The sequence below is a fragment of the Podarcis vaucheri genome (assembly GCF_965113315.1).
Source record: "Podarcis vaucheri genome assembly, chromosome: 8".
In the NCBI taxonomy this organism is placed as follows: Eukaryota; Metazoa; Chordata; class Lepidosauria; order Squamata; family Lacertidae; genus Podarcis; species Podarcis vaucheri.
Genome location: NC_138766.1, coordinates 37,542,741 through 37,561,486, shown reverse-complemented (window position 1 = coordinate 37,561,486; position 18,746 = coordinate 37,542,741).

The window sequence follows — 18,746 nt, the reverse complement described above, 5'->3', positions numbered from 1 at the left end:
CTAAGGCTCTTAATTGATTAATCTACCAAATAATTTGATTACAACACAATTCCAAGCATTTTTACAAGGAAGAAAGTCCTTTAGAACTCAGTGAGGTGTATTTCAAGTAAGTTTGGGCTCGGCCTGTAAAATATGCATCCTTAATTTATTTAGAAAGACATTATGTGCTTACATTTATTCTACATCTTTGCATTTAATTCTAATTTTGGAACAGAAGACAATTCCCTTCTATATCTTTAAGCATGGTTAGTTAGGCCACTATAGCTCTCAACACTTTTTGGTCTCGCATGCTTCCAAGCTGAATCAAGCTCAGAAGAAAACAATTCATATTATTTCCAAAAGGCTCCAGTTGTGTAGAGTACTGATTGGCTGGCTCTTGTAGCAACCACAAAGCCACCTCCTTCCTACTTGTCATCTCTCTGTCCAGGGGGCTGAGCAGCACTGGCACTGCTCTGAGTTGATAAAGGTGTTGAGTGCCTGAAAAAAGGAGTGGTTTTTAAAAGGAAGAATCCCCACTGCACACCACCAGCCACACCAGGATTTGAAAGACTGGTTAGACCTAAGATCTAATTCCACTTCTCACCCTCTTTGACAGCTGTAGCTCAATGTGTGTGCCCCTCCCTCTAGGCAGGGTGACCTGGGAATGCCTGAATCCACACTGGGCAATTTCAGCCAAATTCATGATCCAGGATTTGTTCAAAGCTTGCACACAGTCCTAATTTATGGTTTTCAGTCTTCCTCCTTAAGACACATTTCCATATTTGTTTGTACTGTTTTTGGGGGACTGGAGGCGGGCAGGTGTGGAGGACTCCCTGATCCTGAATGGGGTAACTGTGCCCCTGAAGGACCAGATGCGCAGCCTGGGAGTCATTCTGGACTCACAGCTGTCCATGGAGGCACAGGTCAATTCTGTGTCCAGGGCAGCTGTTTATCAGCTCCATCTGGTACGCAGGTTGAGACCCTATCTGCCCGCAGACTGTCTCGCTTGGACTACTGCAATGCACTCTATGTGGGGCTACCTTTGAAGGTGACCTGGAAACTACACCTAATCCAGAATGCAGCAGCTAGACTGGTGACTGGGGGCGGCCGCCGAGACCATATAACACCGGTCTTGAAAGACCTACACTGGCTCCCAGTACGTTTCCGAGCACAATTCAAAGAGCACAATTTAAAGCCCTACATGGCCTCAGTCCAGTACACCTGAAGGAGCATCTCCACCCCCATCGTTCTGCCTGGACACTGAGGTCCAGTGCCGAGGGCCTTCTGGCAGTTCTCTCGCTGCGAGAAGCCAAGTTACAGGGAACCAGGCAGAGGGCCTCATCGGTAGTGGCACCCGTCCTGTGGAACGCTCTCCCACCAGATGTCAAAGAGAAAAACAACTACCAGACTTTTAAAAGACATCTGAAGGCAGCCCTGTTTAGGGAAGCTTTTAATATATGATGGAGTATTGTATTTTAATATTCTGTTGGAAGCCGCCCAGAGTGGTTGGGGAAACCCAGCCAGATGGGTGGGGTATAAATAAATTAACAACAACAACAACAACAATAATAATAATAATAATAATTTATTTATCTATCTATCTATCTATCTATCTATCTATTTATCTATTTATCTATTTATCTATTTATCTATTTATTTATCTATTTATCTATTTATTTTGCATGCCACCTTTCATCCATAGATCTCAGGGCATTTCCCAGCATAAAAATACAAGATAAAAACACAAAATACATAATAAAAACAAGAACAGAACAAAACCCTCTCCCCTCCAATTTCATTCTGACTCCAGCTCTCATAATAATATCTTTACAGTTTTCATCATTGGAAGACATTTTCACCCAGTTGGCCCCCCAGGCCAGGGGTGACTAAACTATGGCCCTCTAGATGTTGTTGGACTGCTGCTCCCATCACCCCTGGCTATTCACCATATTGCTTGAGGCTGATGGGTGTTGGTCTAAAGCATTTGGAGGGCCACAGATTAGCCATCCCTGCTCTAGGTAAAAGCAGCATGTGCTTTCAGCTGGTTTCAGATAATATCACTGGCTTAATCTTATCGTGTATGCTATTTGCAGTTCATTTGCAGGTCATAACCACAGCCCAAAGGATTATTGGTCACCCTCTCCCACCTTTGGAAGAACTGTACGGTTCCCGTTGCCTTAGGAAAGCAAACAACATCCTGCAGGATCCATCTCACCCGGGATACAGTCTGTTTGCACTACTGCCTTCTGGCAGGAGGTATAGAAACATCAAGTCAAGGACAAATAGACTGAAAAACAGTTTCTATCCAAGAGCTGTGGCCTTTTTGAATGCTGTAACTCGATAGTGAGACCTGGGAGTTTGATGGGTGTGGGTGTGGGTGTGGGTGTGGTTGGAAGGTGGTTTGTTTGGTTGTTGCTGTTGTTTTGCTTTTGTTGTTTTTAAGGGATGGCATCCAATTTCGTTGCACTTGTGCAATGTTGCACTAGTGTAATGACAATAAAGAATCTATCTATCATCTATCTATCTATCTATCTATCTATCTATCTATCTATCTATCATTTGTGTGCTATGCAGGCTCAGCTCTACCACCACCCATCAGACAGGGAGTAATTTAGTGACTTTGGGTTAGGCCAGTGGTGGAGCATCTGTGGCCCTCTAGATAATGTTGGATGGTGACTTGCATTCACCCCAGATGGCATAGACAGGGGTCAGGGATGGTGGGAGCTGCAGCCCAATAACATTGTGAGGATCACAGTTTCTGCATTCCTGAGATAAGTAGTACCAATCAGCCTAACCTACCTCACAGAGTTGGGAAGATAATTGAGTGCAGCTATAACAGTTGTCCAGAGTGGCTGGGACAACCCAGTCAGATGGGTGGGGTATTATTATTATTATTATTATTATTATTATTAACAGTGTAAACTGCCCTTTGCTTCTTGGAAGATGGTTGGGAAGAAGCTGGAGAAATACATAAAAAATATACTTTCATGACAAATGGTACATGTGGTACAAAATGTAAAACCAGCAGGTAATCCCTTACATCATTCAAAGATGCTGCCAGTTTGTTTGAGATAAGTCTTCATACTGTGTTTGGGGGGTTGTTGCACTTGTGCTTGCATGCGACTTTCTCATAACTTCCGGTAACCCCAGATAGATGTAACTATTCTATCTCCGCATATTTCTTAAGTTTGTATCTGCTGGTAGATTCTAATTTCCACACAATTGGCTGAAGGATAACTTTTATTGAGCCAATTATAAAGTAGTCATACAAGCTTCCAGTTACAGGCAGCGGAAATGTGCACACCCGCTTCAGTTTGGGGTGCTCAATCACGTAGAAAACCTATGTGTGAGTTGTTTCTCCTTTCATATATCCAAACATCATATGCAGAAGTTGGGGGTGTTTGTGGCAAGGCCCAGGCCCTGCTCTATGTCATTGCTGTTCACATGCATGCATGCCTGGATGGACGAAATATCCAATAGAGGAAACCCACAGAGGAAGTTATATTACTTGTGCATGTGTATATTTACATCCCAATGCATATTGAGATTATGTTTATGCAATTGTATTGATGCCAACAATTGCAGACCCTCCAAATGTCCCTATTTTCCAGGGACAGTCCCAGATTTACAGAAGCCATGCTGGTTTCTGATTTGATCCCGGAATATCCCACTTTTCCTTAGAACGACCCTATTTTCAGTGAAGAAATGTTGTGTCAGGAAATGGGCAGAGGAGGAATGGTGGAGACCGCCTCCCCAACTTGACCCTTCCAGAGAAGAAGAAGGCAGTTCAGAATTACAACAGGGGTTTGAGGGAGATCACAGCTCAGAGGAAGACGGGGGGAAATAATGGGAGAGGAGGAGGAAGAAGCACCAGGGGGGCAACAGCGGACAGACACAGTGTCTTTAGAAAGCATTCCAGACCCCCCTCTCTCGCAGAACCTGGCAAGCATTAAACGTAGGAGAGCAAAGAGCTCAAAGGCAGAGGGCACTTTTCAGCACCCATAGGGATGACACATGAGGAAGTGGGAGAGACAGAGGGGGTGGAGACTCACTTGGGATAGCACCATTATTCCAAGAAGCTGCATTCCCAAGCCTCTCTCTGTGAATAAAAAGCAAATGGTAAGGACCTGTACTTGTCTTGTCCGTTCCTGGCAACCTGCCATGGGGGTTGGTTCCTTTGCCTCCTGGCATGATGGAGGGTATGGTAGGATGTCCCAATTTTCATTGGAGAAATGTTGGAGGGTCTGGAGTTATCTGACCGCCCACCCCACCCCACCTATATCTAGGTCTGGCTTAAATCTGGCCTATATCCAGAAAATAAAATATTTGCAGTTGCATTTCCCCCCCTTAATTTAGTGACTTTGGGTTTTCTCTGGGCAGCTGGAAAGGCCTTTACATCCACAGCCATATTTTGATCAATTAATGATGTCACTAAGCTGGGGAACCTGTGCCTTGAATCATCCCAGTAGGATTCTGGTAAATTTTCAAGTGCAGGACCTCGCTATGACATCCACATCCCCAAAGAAAGTCTATAGGCACATCCATATATATATCCCAAAGAGCAGCAGTTACATTACACAATACACAAATTATTGCGATCAGCTGACTGTCATAGAACAGTAAGCTGGCACAGGATGATGTAGTGGTTGGACTTGGGCTGGGGAGACATGGGCAGGCCCAGACAAAGGGGGGGGCATATGGGCCATTTGGCCCAGGCCTCCGATTCCAAAGGGGGCCTCAGTCAGCATATTCACTATTGTATATCTATATTTTCCATTTTGTCTTTATATGCAGATACGATTCAAGCCTTGAAATAAAGCTATTTTTCAGCATAACTTTTGTGAGAATTATTTATATACTTACTTATTTATAAGACTTCAGTTATTCCCAGGGTAAAAAAGGGGGGCACATTATCTACCTGGCCCGGGCCTCTGCCTGGCTCTACAAGGCCCTGGACCTGGGTTCATATACCTGATAAAGGAGGTTCACTGGGTGCCCTTGGGCCAATTACTGCCTGAGCCAAGCTTGCCCACCTAATGAAGTTAATGTGCTGGTTGCTGGGCACAGGGAGCAGAGCTGTGCTTCTCAGTGACACTGCTCTATGATGCCGCTTACTGGACTGATTCAGATAGCAAGCAGGAGCTCACATGACTAAGTGCGTCCCTATGCAACTAATTCCCTTCACATTGAAAGCTTGGTTCGAGCATAGCATTCATTCTGAGAGGGTAGCCATCTATATGGAAGGAAGCTTTCTTGTGGGAGGAAGCAACTCTCAGTTCTTTGAGCCCCACCTGCAGTTTGAAATGGCTGTACAGTCACAAATGTACCATCTCAGTGAGAACTGAGCCTCTGCCGGTTGCTTCCTCATTCGCCAGCTTCATATCTGGCAACATAATGCAAATAGCTCCCTGAAATGAAAGGAACAATGGACTATTCCAATATAACTAATTATTTAATTATCATTACATAGAGAATTAAATATTATACCTGCACATTTTGTGGCTGATGCAAATGTTAAAAGTGGAAGGTCGTACCTACAGTATGAAGGATTGTGATAGTTTTATTTGGAGGTAGGTTTTCAAAACAAAACTTCCACCCCCAAAAAATAAATTGACAAAAGCCTGGAAGGAAAATAAAACAAACATTCCACAGAGAAAGAGGAAAGAAAAGGGAAAGGGGGAGGGAGAGAAAAACTACAGGGAAAGTTCAAGCATTAGCGCCCTCACAGTAGGAAACTGGTCACATGGGTAACATAATGAAATTTTACTGCAAAATATCCCTTTTTTCTTATTTGAAAAGACAAATTATTAGCATTTTTAAACAATTTCAATATGTTTAATGGCTGAAAGTTAAGCTCAAACTGTTCCGCTGACTGGATAAAGTGCTAGGTCTGTAAACAGGAATCTTAAGTTACCCCAAGAGTACACTCATTTTAAATTTTACTTGAAAGCGGGATGTACGTTTATTACAATTTCAAACAAAATGCTAATGCCATTAAACAAATGAGGTTTAGGCAAATTAACTGCATTTTAATATTCTGAAAGCCTATGATATAGGACATTGTGTTACGAAACATTGGCTAGAAGTATCAGTTGCAAGTGGGATTTTCATTGCTGTGAATCTCAGGAGAATATTTGTAATTAGTATCATTTGCCTAATACTTCAGGTTAATTAGAATATTTAATTGAATAGCTGTAATCTTCAGAGATGACTATATTATGATCAAATTAGTACTATCGCAGCACACGCTGATCACTGCCGCAGCCTGCCTCACTTCTGCTAGCTATTCAGCCCTCTGGAGCGTTCAGCAACATAAGAAAAAATCTGTTTCTTACACTTTTGAATTTTAATGATCCATTTGAACTCTGCCATCAACATTTAATTATTCCAGGAAAAAAAGTCCCAGCCATGGGTCCCATATGGCATCTTGGCAAATACACTTGCCCACATTGGAACTTGCCCCTCTTCCAGCAGTTCAATCTCTGTGAAGAGATTTAACACAAGCTTTTCTCCCCCCCTTCTTCTTCTCCTTCAATGCAAGACTCTCTTTTTCTCTCTTTTTTGTAAATAGTGTTTGCAAATACAAACCCTATGAAGCTTCACAGGAGAGGTTACTAGGATACTATTGAAACACTATTAGGAACAGATGAATTGATTTTTAGAATGTTACAATGGATTTAATCCTGTAATGTCTACTACTGGACTATTATATATTGTATCCAGAAGGTTTGAAGGAGTCAGGTGCCTCTGTAACTAAACCTTGTTATCTTACAAACACAATTAATTTTCCCCCTCCTTTTATTGGTTTGCACATACAAATACCCCTTGCAGCCAAAGCACAGATGTTGAGTTCCTGACCTCAGCAGTTGTGGGTTTTCTCTTCTTTATATCCTTGGCAAATATTTTAAGGGGTTAAGCCTCCATCATTGTTGGGAATATTAGAGAGCAGTTGAATCCTATTATATCAAACTCAAGAGCAAATTCTCACCCGTCCCCCCTCTGCCTCAAGAGCACGAGTAATAGTGGGTTGGAAGCAGAAGGGGGGGGGAGTGAGAGAAACGAAACTTGGGGGAAGCAGTCATGTCACAAAGGGACATTGTTTACACACAGACGTGGCTGGCTCAGAAGAGATTTTCCCTAAGGATCCAAAAGCTCATGAGGTCAGTTCCACACGGCAAAACAAATGAAATTAAAAAGTGAAAACCATTTTCAAACCGAGTGCACCGACATGACAACTTTGCTTGCCCCCACGGAGCTTCTCGTAGAATTATATATCACCAAAACATGCAGTCTCACACTTGGCGGGCAAGACAAGGGGCTTGTGTGCCTCTGAAGAATATTTTCCACCTAATCACCTTTGCTCTGCTATATTCCTGCAAAGGGAGACCTATAGCGGTACATCTTACGCACCATGCAGGTGAGCATTCAGGCTTAGATATGAACTATTGCTTCTTCTCATTGGTAAGCTCAGCCCCTAGGTTCATTTCCCTCTGCAGCTGACTAACAGGGGGACAGGACAATAATCAGTTAATTTTGGTAAGTCCTTAAAATAAATGATCCACCTGTTGCCGTTCTAACCTTTTCCAGAAACGAGGGGTGGGGAATAAAGGAAATTCAGAACTGCCTTGTGAATGATACTTCGTCAAGTTGCACAAATGAAGGGTGATTCTGAACTAGAGAGATGATACTAACCACACGTGTAATGCTTTTAAGCATGATAATATGTGATTATGCTGTGTTGTCAGAATCATGCTATACCTAATTTTGGGGAATTACACCCCCCTCCAAAAACAGTGTTACTATTTGGAAAAAAATATATAAGTTGGTTTTTTTTAAAATGACATATTGGGTACAATGGTGGTGCATGTTTTCACAGTTTTACAATTCCTGTTTCCTAAGGGGGGGAGGAGGAAAAAAATCTGTACTCTCAACTGCTCATTGATCAGTTTATCTGTGTTCAGAAATACTAAACAGAAGTGTTCTAAAACCACTTCTATGAAGTTAAAAGTGTATCATTTAAATAATTAAATTTAAAAATTTAAAACTTAGTTCATAGAAACTGAGATGAAAATGAAAGTTTGAGTTACTACAGACATATTAAGGAGGGATGTGTGTGTGTGTGTGTTTGTGTGTGTGTTATTTATATATATATGTTATATATACAGATATCTTCTAAACTGCAGGAAGTTTAGAACTATTAAGAATGAAGTACAAAGAAATGTATAAATTGAACCAGGCAAAGAAGTTACACTGCAGCTAATGATAGCTGATTAAATTATTATTTTTCAAAAGAAAAATCAGCTACTTTCTAAAATGAAGATTTAATATCCCTTTTTAATAAGCAATTGTAGAAGCACCTTGAGAATTCACTTTAATGACTAGTGTACTGCATAATTGTGGATTCTCTTCGTAAGAAACCTGCTTCAATTGCTGATTGTAGAAATAGACTGAGAGTATTCTAAGCATTCAGACCCCTTTATAGATGAACCATAACAACTGGTCTGAAACTCTAAACTGTGGGTCAGGACCCAATACCTTTCTCTATTATTTTAAAGGTCATTCCCCACATATATACTTTTGTCCCTGTAATTGACAAACATCTGCTTTCTGCCGTTATAACTGCCAATCTTGAACAGCAACAGTAATGTACTGTCTCCTTCTGAGAAGTGCTCCCCACTTGGGAAAAGGTGCTTCAGAATCTATACACCTTTTTCTAGATAAAGATATTTGGAGTAGTTGTATATAAATGTGTGTGTGTGTGTGTGTGTGTGTGTGTGTACTATCATCCTGTTCCACTAATTGTGGAACAAATTGTAAAAGAATCCAGAGCTAAGTATTCTCCCATCTATTAAACAGATGGCAGATAAGATTGTAAACATATTTGCTTCATATTGAATAGATAGTTTCTGGCATAATACTAATTAACAAATTAAATGACTGACTTTCCGCATCACATTAGAGTTGAAACCATTTTGTAAGTTTGTCTTTGGGAGTTATTTACTTTGACAATAGCATGCAACGTTCTGCTTTGGGTAGTTTTCTTTTTTAAAAAACTTCATATTTTATTATAATTCATTCGAGATTCATTACAGCCACTCATTATAAAATGTATGTGCATTTAATCCATTTACAAGGCCTGCATATCTCCCAATTCCATCCAAATGCTGTGCTAACATCTACATCCAAGTATGCATGAGGTTTATACATTGCCTTTTCTCATTTCATCATACTTTAGCATAAACCACTGAAGGAGGAGAAATTGCTTGGATTCATTCCAGTGTGGCATCAAGTCTCGTCATGGCACAAAAAACTGCCTTGGTCACCCTGTCTGATGACATTTTTTGGGAGGGGGGAGTGTCATCGGCTCATTCTCCTTGAATTTTCAGTGGCTTTCTATACTGTTGCTCACAGTATCTTCCCGGAGCATCTTGGTGGGGATGTTGTGCTTTATTGGTTCTGCTCCTTCCTCCATTTCTATAAAGTAGTTACAGGAAGCTACTGTTTGGCATCATGGTAGTTGTCCTCCCCCACAGGGTTTCATCTTGTCCCCTATCCTGTTTAACATGTATATGAAGTTGCTGGAAGCTGTCGCCAGGAGATCTGGAGTGAGGTGTCATCAAGACACAGTTGACACATAGCTCTGTCTCTATATTGCATCTGTTGAATCGGAACAGGAGTTTGAGGTGTTCGGCTGGTGCTTGGAGATGGTGATGGGCTTGGTGTGGACCAATTAATGGAGGCTGAATGCTGAAGAGACAGAAGATAGGAGTTAGTTGTTGTCATATCTGGGAGGCAGAGAGGCAGCCTTTCTAGAACAGGTTGTAGTTCCTTAAAAGCAGAAGATCCACAGATTTGGGTGCTCCTGGATTTAGCACAGTGATTGCAGGCTCAGGTGGCCTCGGTAGCTTAGGAGTGCCTTTTCCAGCTCTGACTGGTTTGTTAGCTACCACCATTTTGGGTTAAGAATGAATTTGCCACTGCATTCCATGCTGTGGTAACTTCCAGACTGGATTACTGCAATGTGCTGAACGTAGGGCTGCCCTTGAAGATGGCCTGGAACCTGGTCCAAAATGCAGAAGACAAATTACTGTCTGGGGTTTCATTTAGATGTCACATGACTCCATTTTGCATAGGTGTCAAAGAAGAACCATGAATGTTATTCTTTTTTAACCTTGGAAATGAGTTTACAGTCTTTCAGGATGCTCCCTGTCTGAAAAAGGGTCTGCAACATTTATATCCATATTCTATCTTATTTATCATTTTCCTAATAGACATAATAAAAAAGGAAAACTCCTTCCCACCCACCTCCAAGCACAGTCCCAGACCCATTCAAAATGCATGCGGATATTTTCATTCAAATAAAAATATTTACCTATATGTCCCCGTGAGTTTCTGGTGGTCCATAGCCATGTTTGTTTGTAGTTACATAGGAAATAAAGCTAAGCCACATTTTACAAAACTTGTTTATTTAGTTTCGAGCTTTGTTAGTCAGTTTTCCCCATTAATACCAAGCCCCACACCTATATAAACCACGTTCCAAACAACTCAGCATTTAGAGTTCTGTTGTAAGGTGTGCTGCCATCACAAGGTAAATTGTAAGGTTTTGGACATCTGTAGAAGGAAGAGCAATCTTGGAGTCTTTAGTCATTGTTTGGCCATGATCAGTTCAATTTCCTGAAAAGCCTTAACCCAAAAAGAATGAGCACATAGGAATAAAAAACCCCAAGTTGCCACACTTTTCCAGCATGGTGACAATATGCTTCTGTTAAATTTATTAAGCAGAGAGGAATACAGTTACCGTATATGTGTTATTTTGTGCACATTTTCTCCTACTCCCACAGAGAATGACCAGAAAGGAAGCTTATCCTGTATAAAATCCCAACAGATCTCTTCAATGGGTTCACTCAGGTCTCTCTCACAATGGTTTTTAATGTTGCCAGTGTTTGAGTTGAAATGTGCATAGGAGCTCTATAAGCTGCAGCAACAAACCTTTTCCAAGAGAATTTGTTGTATACCTTGCATTCTCAAAGGATGACAATGTGTGATAGGCTTGCCATTGAACATTGTACTGGCCAATGAAATGGAGAATCTGATGCAAAGTGATCCATAAACTGTGTTCTGCAATATTTGTTGTAATTCTGGGCTAGTAAGAGCTCCCTTTTAATAAGTCTCTTATTCTAAAAAGGCATGCCTTCTAGCATCCTCCAAAGTTCAGATTCTATATTTATTATAAAAAAAGAGGGAGATAAATTAGTAGAACAATTGGAGGGAACATGGGTGCTATCTTGGAAAGCCAACTCTTCCAGACTTATTGATCAGAAGCCACAAACAGCTTAAGTATTTTGTTCAGAAAATCTTTAGAAGTGATCATAATGGGAAAACCACTAATGAAGTCTTTACCCCTTGAGCATTCCACTGTGAGCCATGCCACCTGGTCAGAACGTGCACCACCAGCAAGACACTAAGCAAATGGGTCGTATTGTTTTTCCATTTCAAGTTAGGTAGTGCCACACCTCCTTGAATTGCTGATCTTCCCAGCCTTGGTCTCTTCCTCTGAAGAATAAACTTTAATAAAAGGGCTTGCCACTTAAAAAGTTTTTTGGGGTGAGGTGTTTTATTTCTATAACCTTGAACAAGTAAAAGAGGCAGGGCAGTGATATCATTTTTGTGACCTTGATGCAGCCCAGCCAAGAGGGTGTACGTTTCTGTTGGAATTCAGTAATAAGTGACCTGAAGTTCTGGGTTTTTTTTTTCTCCTTACTGCCTTATTTTACATGACTATTTGCAAATAAAATATTTGCACTTCTCTGAATTTTGCAATTCAGTTCTCCAGAAGATGCACCCCACAAAAATAATATAATAGGGAAAACAGTGCACAAAAAGGCACTGTGAAAACAACATACAGACGTGCATTATATTAGGGAATAAATGCTTCCAAAATGTGCGTATTAGGAGAAATGTGAAGAAAATTCTGGGAACTGTTGTTAAGAGTGTTGGAAATCGAGTTCTATGAGGCGTCCTAACAACTCTCAGCACCCTTAACTAATAAGGATTCTTGGGGAAAATCCATAACTGTTAAAGTGGTATAAACATACTTTAATTACATGGTGTGGATATGACCTACATAGGATTATGTTGCCTGGATATTAGTCTTTGATAGTGGAATAGGAAGGAATGTCCCTAGTCTACCCTACCCTTTCTAGCCTTGAAGCAGTCATGGCTAAAAATCCTTCCTTCTCCCAACCCAAAGCCTGAAAGTGACCTGGTGGTGTCACCACCAGTAGCTGAATACTTTTGTTTTGGTAAGACTGACAAACCTGAGGAGTAATGGTGGCAGTTCCTGAGCCCATTTCACCAACTTGACAAGCTCTGAAATATTGGCTGAAAAACCCCTGCTTCCTCAAGGTGATGCCTCTGGAAACCATTATAAGCCATCAAACTTTCTCAGAACTTGCACTTGTCCTTACCATAGGAGGGTGCAAGTTCTGTTTTGTTACTGTATCACTCTTGATATTTATGAAATCGTGCATTCCACACTTCTAAGGGTTGGTGAATCAGTCAATTTTGGCTTCTCCCAGTTTATTATTTTTTCATAAACTCAGTTCTTTATGTTTTGACCTCAGTTTGCTTTATTTATTTTTAATCCCTTCATGAAAATTCACTAACAGTTTATCATGAAATTTCTCTTAATATATGGATGTTTCTATGCAATTTTGTCTATGAACAGTTTACCACCTCACTAAATATTTGTGTGGGCTAGGCTAGGCTGCTGAATGAGGGGATTTTCCCCCTATACAAATGTCCCCTGTGCATGTATTGGAGGTGACCCACACATAGAAGGAAACCTCTTTCTCTGAGCAGTTATCTCCACAGGGGATGAGAACCAATGCACTTGATATACAGCTATTGTGTATCACATATGTATTTACACACATTATAGGATGTGAACTAGAAATAGACCCCTTTTCTTGTTACTGAAGAGTATTTTTTAGTTTAAACTTAATCAAACTTTTTATTTAATTTCAGTGAAACATGCTAATCAACATGGTAAGAATAACCTAGCAGTTATTTGATACAACAACATAAGGTGTTCAAAAATGGTTCACATGTCTCAGTCACACTTTTAAGAATGCTCTAAAGTACATCAATTCTTGGGAGAAAAGCAATGACATTCACAGAGCTTGCAAACCATGAAATTTCAGAGGGGCAAGCCAGCCAGTTAGGGAGAACTTGGGGAGACAAGGAGAGCAAAATGTATCTGCATTCCTATGACCTCCAGGCTGATAGCAGCTACTATTTGTTATCTCCAAAATGCCTGAGAATGATACTATGCAATAATATTATTTCTTCTGTCCTGGCCCAGAGCACTGGAGGGAAGCAAATGGTGACCATCAGTTTGGGGAGCACCATTTCCCCCCTGAATGTACTTGGAGAAATGCTATGTCATAACATAGAGGCCACTTTCACACCATACTTTTAACTCACTGTGAACTGCCATGGCTTCCCCAAATAATTGTGAGAGCTATAATTTGTTAATGGTGCTGAGAGTTGTGAGGAGACCCCTATCCCATCCCCACAAGCTACAATTCCCAGAGTTCCCTGTGAAGATCAAAGGATTGCTAAACCACTCTGGTTATTGTAGCTCTGAAGGGAAATAGGGGTTTAAAGTGATATCACAATGCTTTAAAGGTAATTCCATGCCTATTGTGGGGAAGCAAGGTAGCCGCAGGCAGCAAGGAGTCTGCAGGAGCCTGGGAGGAGGAGGAGGAGGAGGAGGAGGAGGAGGAGTAGTTTGGATTTGATATCCTGCTTTATCACTACCCTAAGGAGTCTCAAAGCGGCTAACATTCTCCTTTCCCTTCCTCCCTCACAACAAACACTCTGTGAGGTGAGTGGGGCTGAGAGACTTCAGAGAAGTGTGATTAGCCCAAGGCCGCCCAGCAGCTGCATGTGGAGGAGCGGAGACGTGAACCCGATCCCCCAGATTACGAGACTACCGCTCTTAACCACTACATTTGCAACCCAATCTCCAAAATCACATCGCCTCCCAGAATGCAAAAGAGGACTCCTTTTTCACTTTGAAGTTTCCCCTCCCCAAAATATGGGCTTCAAACCTTAGGTAAACGAAAAATACAGTTAAGTCCCGTGTGCTTCATTCCTGGTGGATCTTCTAATTAGTCTATTGTTATTTCTGCTGCTTTGTTCACAGGCGATAACAATGAAAGGGACAGTTGTTTTCAGGAGAGAAGAGTGGAACTCAATGTAGCAGTAGAAGCAGTTCACCTTAATTTCTCCCCAGAACGTTCTTTGGGAATGATACTGTGAGGAACACGACTGCCACAAAACCAATAGTGAAGGTTGCAAGAGGATGTTACCTTAAAAGGTATTTCATTTCCCCCTGTTCCTTCTGCTAACGCCTATCCAAAAATAGTCAGCTCAGCTCCAGATAGAAAAATAAGTTGTTTAGAATACTTCAACCAAGTTATTGTAACTGATCCTCTGGAGAATTGTAGCAGTGTGATGAGGTCTTTACTAGGTTCCTACTCTTGAACTCAGACAGATTGGTTATGGACATATCAGGTCACTCAGCTTTGTAGAACTTGGAGCTTCAAGTCTCTGTTTCCCTGTAACTTCCCTATTTAACATTCAACACAGGGGGACAGGATCTGACTGTAAAACCTGGCTCTGAAAACCCACTGTCAACTCCTGCCCTCCGATAAATGATCCAGAGCTTCTCCACATCAGGATGGAAATGTGTTAGGCACTAAAAACCACTGCTTGCATGACATCATTCCATAACAGATTACACTGTAATGTTAGGAATGTAATCATTAGCATTTAAACATGCATAAAATTTAATTAACCTACTTACCAGTTTGCTTAGAACTTTTGAAGGGCTACCTAGAGTCCTCTCTAAGCATTTTATTGCAGAGTTTTTGGAAAGCTCACAAAAGAGAGAAGTTCACTGGGATTTTTCTCCCTAAAGCTGATGAGCCATGACAGATGAGCAGATGACCCGAGTTAATTATTATTGAATTCGTTATTACTGCTTTGTTGTCACCCAGCTCAGCCAGGGTAAAATGATGACAGTAGGTATCTCATTAAAACAGCTGTTTCAATTATGTAGCGGCAAATATTTAAAAAGCGGGCCTTCCAAGTTTAAAGCTGTTAGCAAAGTTTGTTTGTGTGAGCAGTGCCAAGAATCTTTGACCAAAAAAATAGGAAGGAGGGCGGGGGGAACCCAGGAGGGAGGGGACTATGCAAATTAAGAGAATGTCCATCTTTAATGATCTGGGGTGGGAAAAGCACAATATGCTACCGTGTCTCATGCAAGGCTGAATACAGACATTTTTGCAAATGACTAGCATTTGTTCCAATGAACTTGTCTTACCTTTGCATGAATTTAATTTTGTTTACATTGGCATCTGCTGCGTTTTGACAGGAGAACAACAACAAAAAAGGAACAGTTTCTTCTCCAGCTGGAGGATGTCACACCTCTACAATTATTTGAGTCCCTTGTCATTTCCCATTTGAGTCACTCCAAGCATTAAAAGTTTCACTTGCTCCTTCCCTGCAAGAGGAGTGAGAGTTAACAACCTTTTGTCACTGTCACGGTGACCTTTCCTTAAAGAAGGTATTTCTTAGATCAAGATGTAAGTGCTTGGGAATTTGTGGTTTGTCACCCCAAGCAGCAATTTCTTTTAAAACATATTACCCCGACGCACACCCCAAAATTTGAGCATCGCTGGCCCCTTACGGTAAGAGGCTAACATTTAAAGTTAATTTCAAACAGACTTGCTGCGGTTGACTTTGAAGCAACCTGAACTGCAGAAACTGTGTTTAGGTATAAACCAAATAGTTTGTTTATTTAATACCAGTTGTATCATCCACATGATTCCATCTTAAATGGGGACCAGGGGTGGTCCAGATGTCAAACTGTTTCGAAGCAGTGGCCACAAGGCTAACCAAATCATTGTAGATGTGACTGCAGGGGTGCCAACTTGAATAAGATATGGGGGGGCAGGTAAGCCCCACCCCACATCATCAATCACATGATGCGGCGCACACATACCATTTGAATGGCAATGTCATCAAGTTTGGGGGAGGCCACCTCAAATATTTTATTGGGGCCCCGAAGAACCCTCTGGCCCTAGGAGGTGGCTCCTACGATGAACTGAATGTATAGCAGATAGCTAAAAATGGAGGCTCCATATTCAAAGGACACAATAGCCCTATGCAGGCATTTGGAATAGGGCATAACTAAACAGATGAGGTGACCTTACAGGAGCATATGAGTTCCAGGTCCAGTTCCAGCTCTGCCATTGTCTACAGCAGTGGAGAAACATCCTCTACTCATGGAGGCAAAACATTTGATGTGAAGGGTTAACTTTGTCTGCTTTATGTTCAGCCCCTAACACCCCATCTTTAACCTTCAGCTCCTTAAGCTACATCCCAGTTTCCTAGCCCACATCTCCTCATCTGCTACAGCTTCAAATGTGAACACCTCCCGTCCTAATAAGAATACTCTTCTTCTAAGTATAAAGTAGTTATTGCTGAAATACAATTTGTATCAATTTGCAACAGAGCAAGCAAGTCAGTGTCCCATTAGCAATTAAAAACAGCACCAGAAGCATGGCTATTCAGTTCCATGATGAAGTCCCATCCCCCTTTTTAAAAAATAACATGAAATACTATTCTCCAGAAAAATGCTTTAAAAAAACTCTTTTTTTCCTTTTTTTCCTTTTTGGACGAAGGAAATTCTTAATAAAAATGTATAAAAACTGATAGATACTTAACTAATCTCTAACTTCTACAACAATACCATTCAGTGGTGAACATACTCTTTTCATTTGAGTACATAATGATCACCAAAGAGGGGACTGAAAGGAGCATTTGAGGGGGGGCTGGGGTAGTGGAGGCATAATTTCACAGTGCAGCATAGCCAGTCAGGGAGTGTCCCAAACACATTGAGGAGAGGGCAGAATTGCACCCACCGGCCAGCCTCTTAGGGTACAACTACATGGGCCACAGAGCCCCACCAGTGGTGGACTTTGGACTTTCAAATTTCAGTGACACCCTGTGCAACAATTCAGCACCCGTCCCTGCCTCTTGTGTGCCTTTCTACAGCACTGTTGTGGTGCCCCCTGCAGTGTGACACCCAGTGCTGCCGAACTGGTAGCACTACCCTAAAACTGCTTCTGGTCCCACCCTGAGAGACTGCGGGGACGGGACAAAATGCTAATTCCCTCTTTTGTGCTGGGGTCTCAATCTGGATTGGGGACTGGACTGGCTGTTTGGCCAAACAAACAAAAAACCCCACATACACTTAAGGTAGGGTTGCCATATTTCAAAAAGTTGTTGAGCTTTTTTTTGTCTCAGAACATGATGTCACATGTAGCTTGACCCTAAGCTCTATGCACCCAGCAAATGGATCGGTGTTGTAACAACTGTTTTAACAACTGTATGAACACAAGTGATCTGAAACCCAGACCATGCTCCTGATGAAGACCATCAACTATGTCTATACATGCATGCAGGGCTCAGTACACACCTTCTGTGAAAGTGTGGAGATTGGGGTCAGAGCCAATGGGTACAGCCTTGCGCCACCCTCCTAACATTCAATAACTGTAGTTAGAAATGCACTTTGCATTTCCTTGTGTATCTGTGCTAAAAGCATGGATGGAGAGAAGGTCGTGGTTGCTGACTATGTCTCCAGCTTCTACACCCTCAGCAGAAGGTGTGAACAGAGCTTTGCTTGCATACAACTGTTAGGTACATAGGTTCTTTCGGGGCTTGATCACTGCATACCCTCCAACATTTCTCTAATGAAAATAGGGACGTCCCATTCCATAATGATAATTTTACTATTTATACCTCACACATCTTACTGGGCTGCCTCAGCCACATTGGGCAGCTTCCAACATATATAAGAACATAATAAAACATTGAACATTTTTTTAAAAAAAAAAAAAACCTTCCTTATATAGGATTGCCTTCTGACAGCTTGAGGGTCAGATAACTCTCTTCCCTTCAACATTTCTCCAATGACAATAGGGACATCCTAAGGAAAAGTGGGACATTCCAGGATCAAATCAGAAACCACGACTGCTTCTCTAAATCTGGGATGTGCCTGGAAAATAGGGACACTTGGAGGGTCTGTCATTGGAATCTTACTATTCTTGTATCAGCTCAAACTAAAGGCAAAGCATAGTCAAATATTCAGATATGTTGGGTTATACAGCATGATCACTGGTTGGGTGGAATCTCAGAGTGCAGAAAAGTCTAGAATACAAGGCATGGAAAATCATTAAAGCCACAAAAATAGGGTTCAGGGGGATATTCCCCACTCTTTGACATTCCTATTTTCACTGCGAAAATGTTTGAATCCAAACATTTTGCTGAGTGCTATAAAGATTATGCCTTCTGAATATTGATTCATATTGTAACAGCATCTCTTTCTGAACTTCCTCTTTGCGGGAGTGCCAACTTTAATTTCAGCCACATACGCTGTGGTTTTAAAATCCATTCGTGACATTTTCCTTTTTCCCACCTCCATTCCTCAACTCCCTTGACAATTTACCATCCCCCCAAAAGAAGGGTATTCTCAGAGTCTCTCGCGATCCATTACCATTTCATTGCAACTGGAGTATTTTGCAAAACCATAGGCAAGCACAAATGTTGAGGAAAGGGCACAACACATGCAGATTTGGCACAAATTTTGTAATTACCTGTGCATCATTCAAGGAATCCCAGTAGCATAAGGAGCG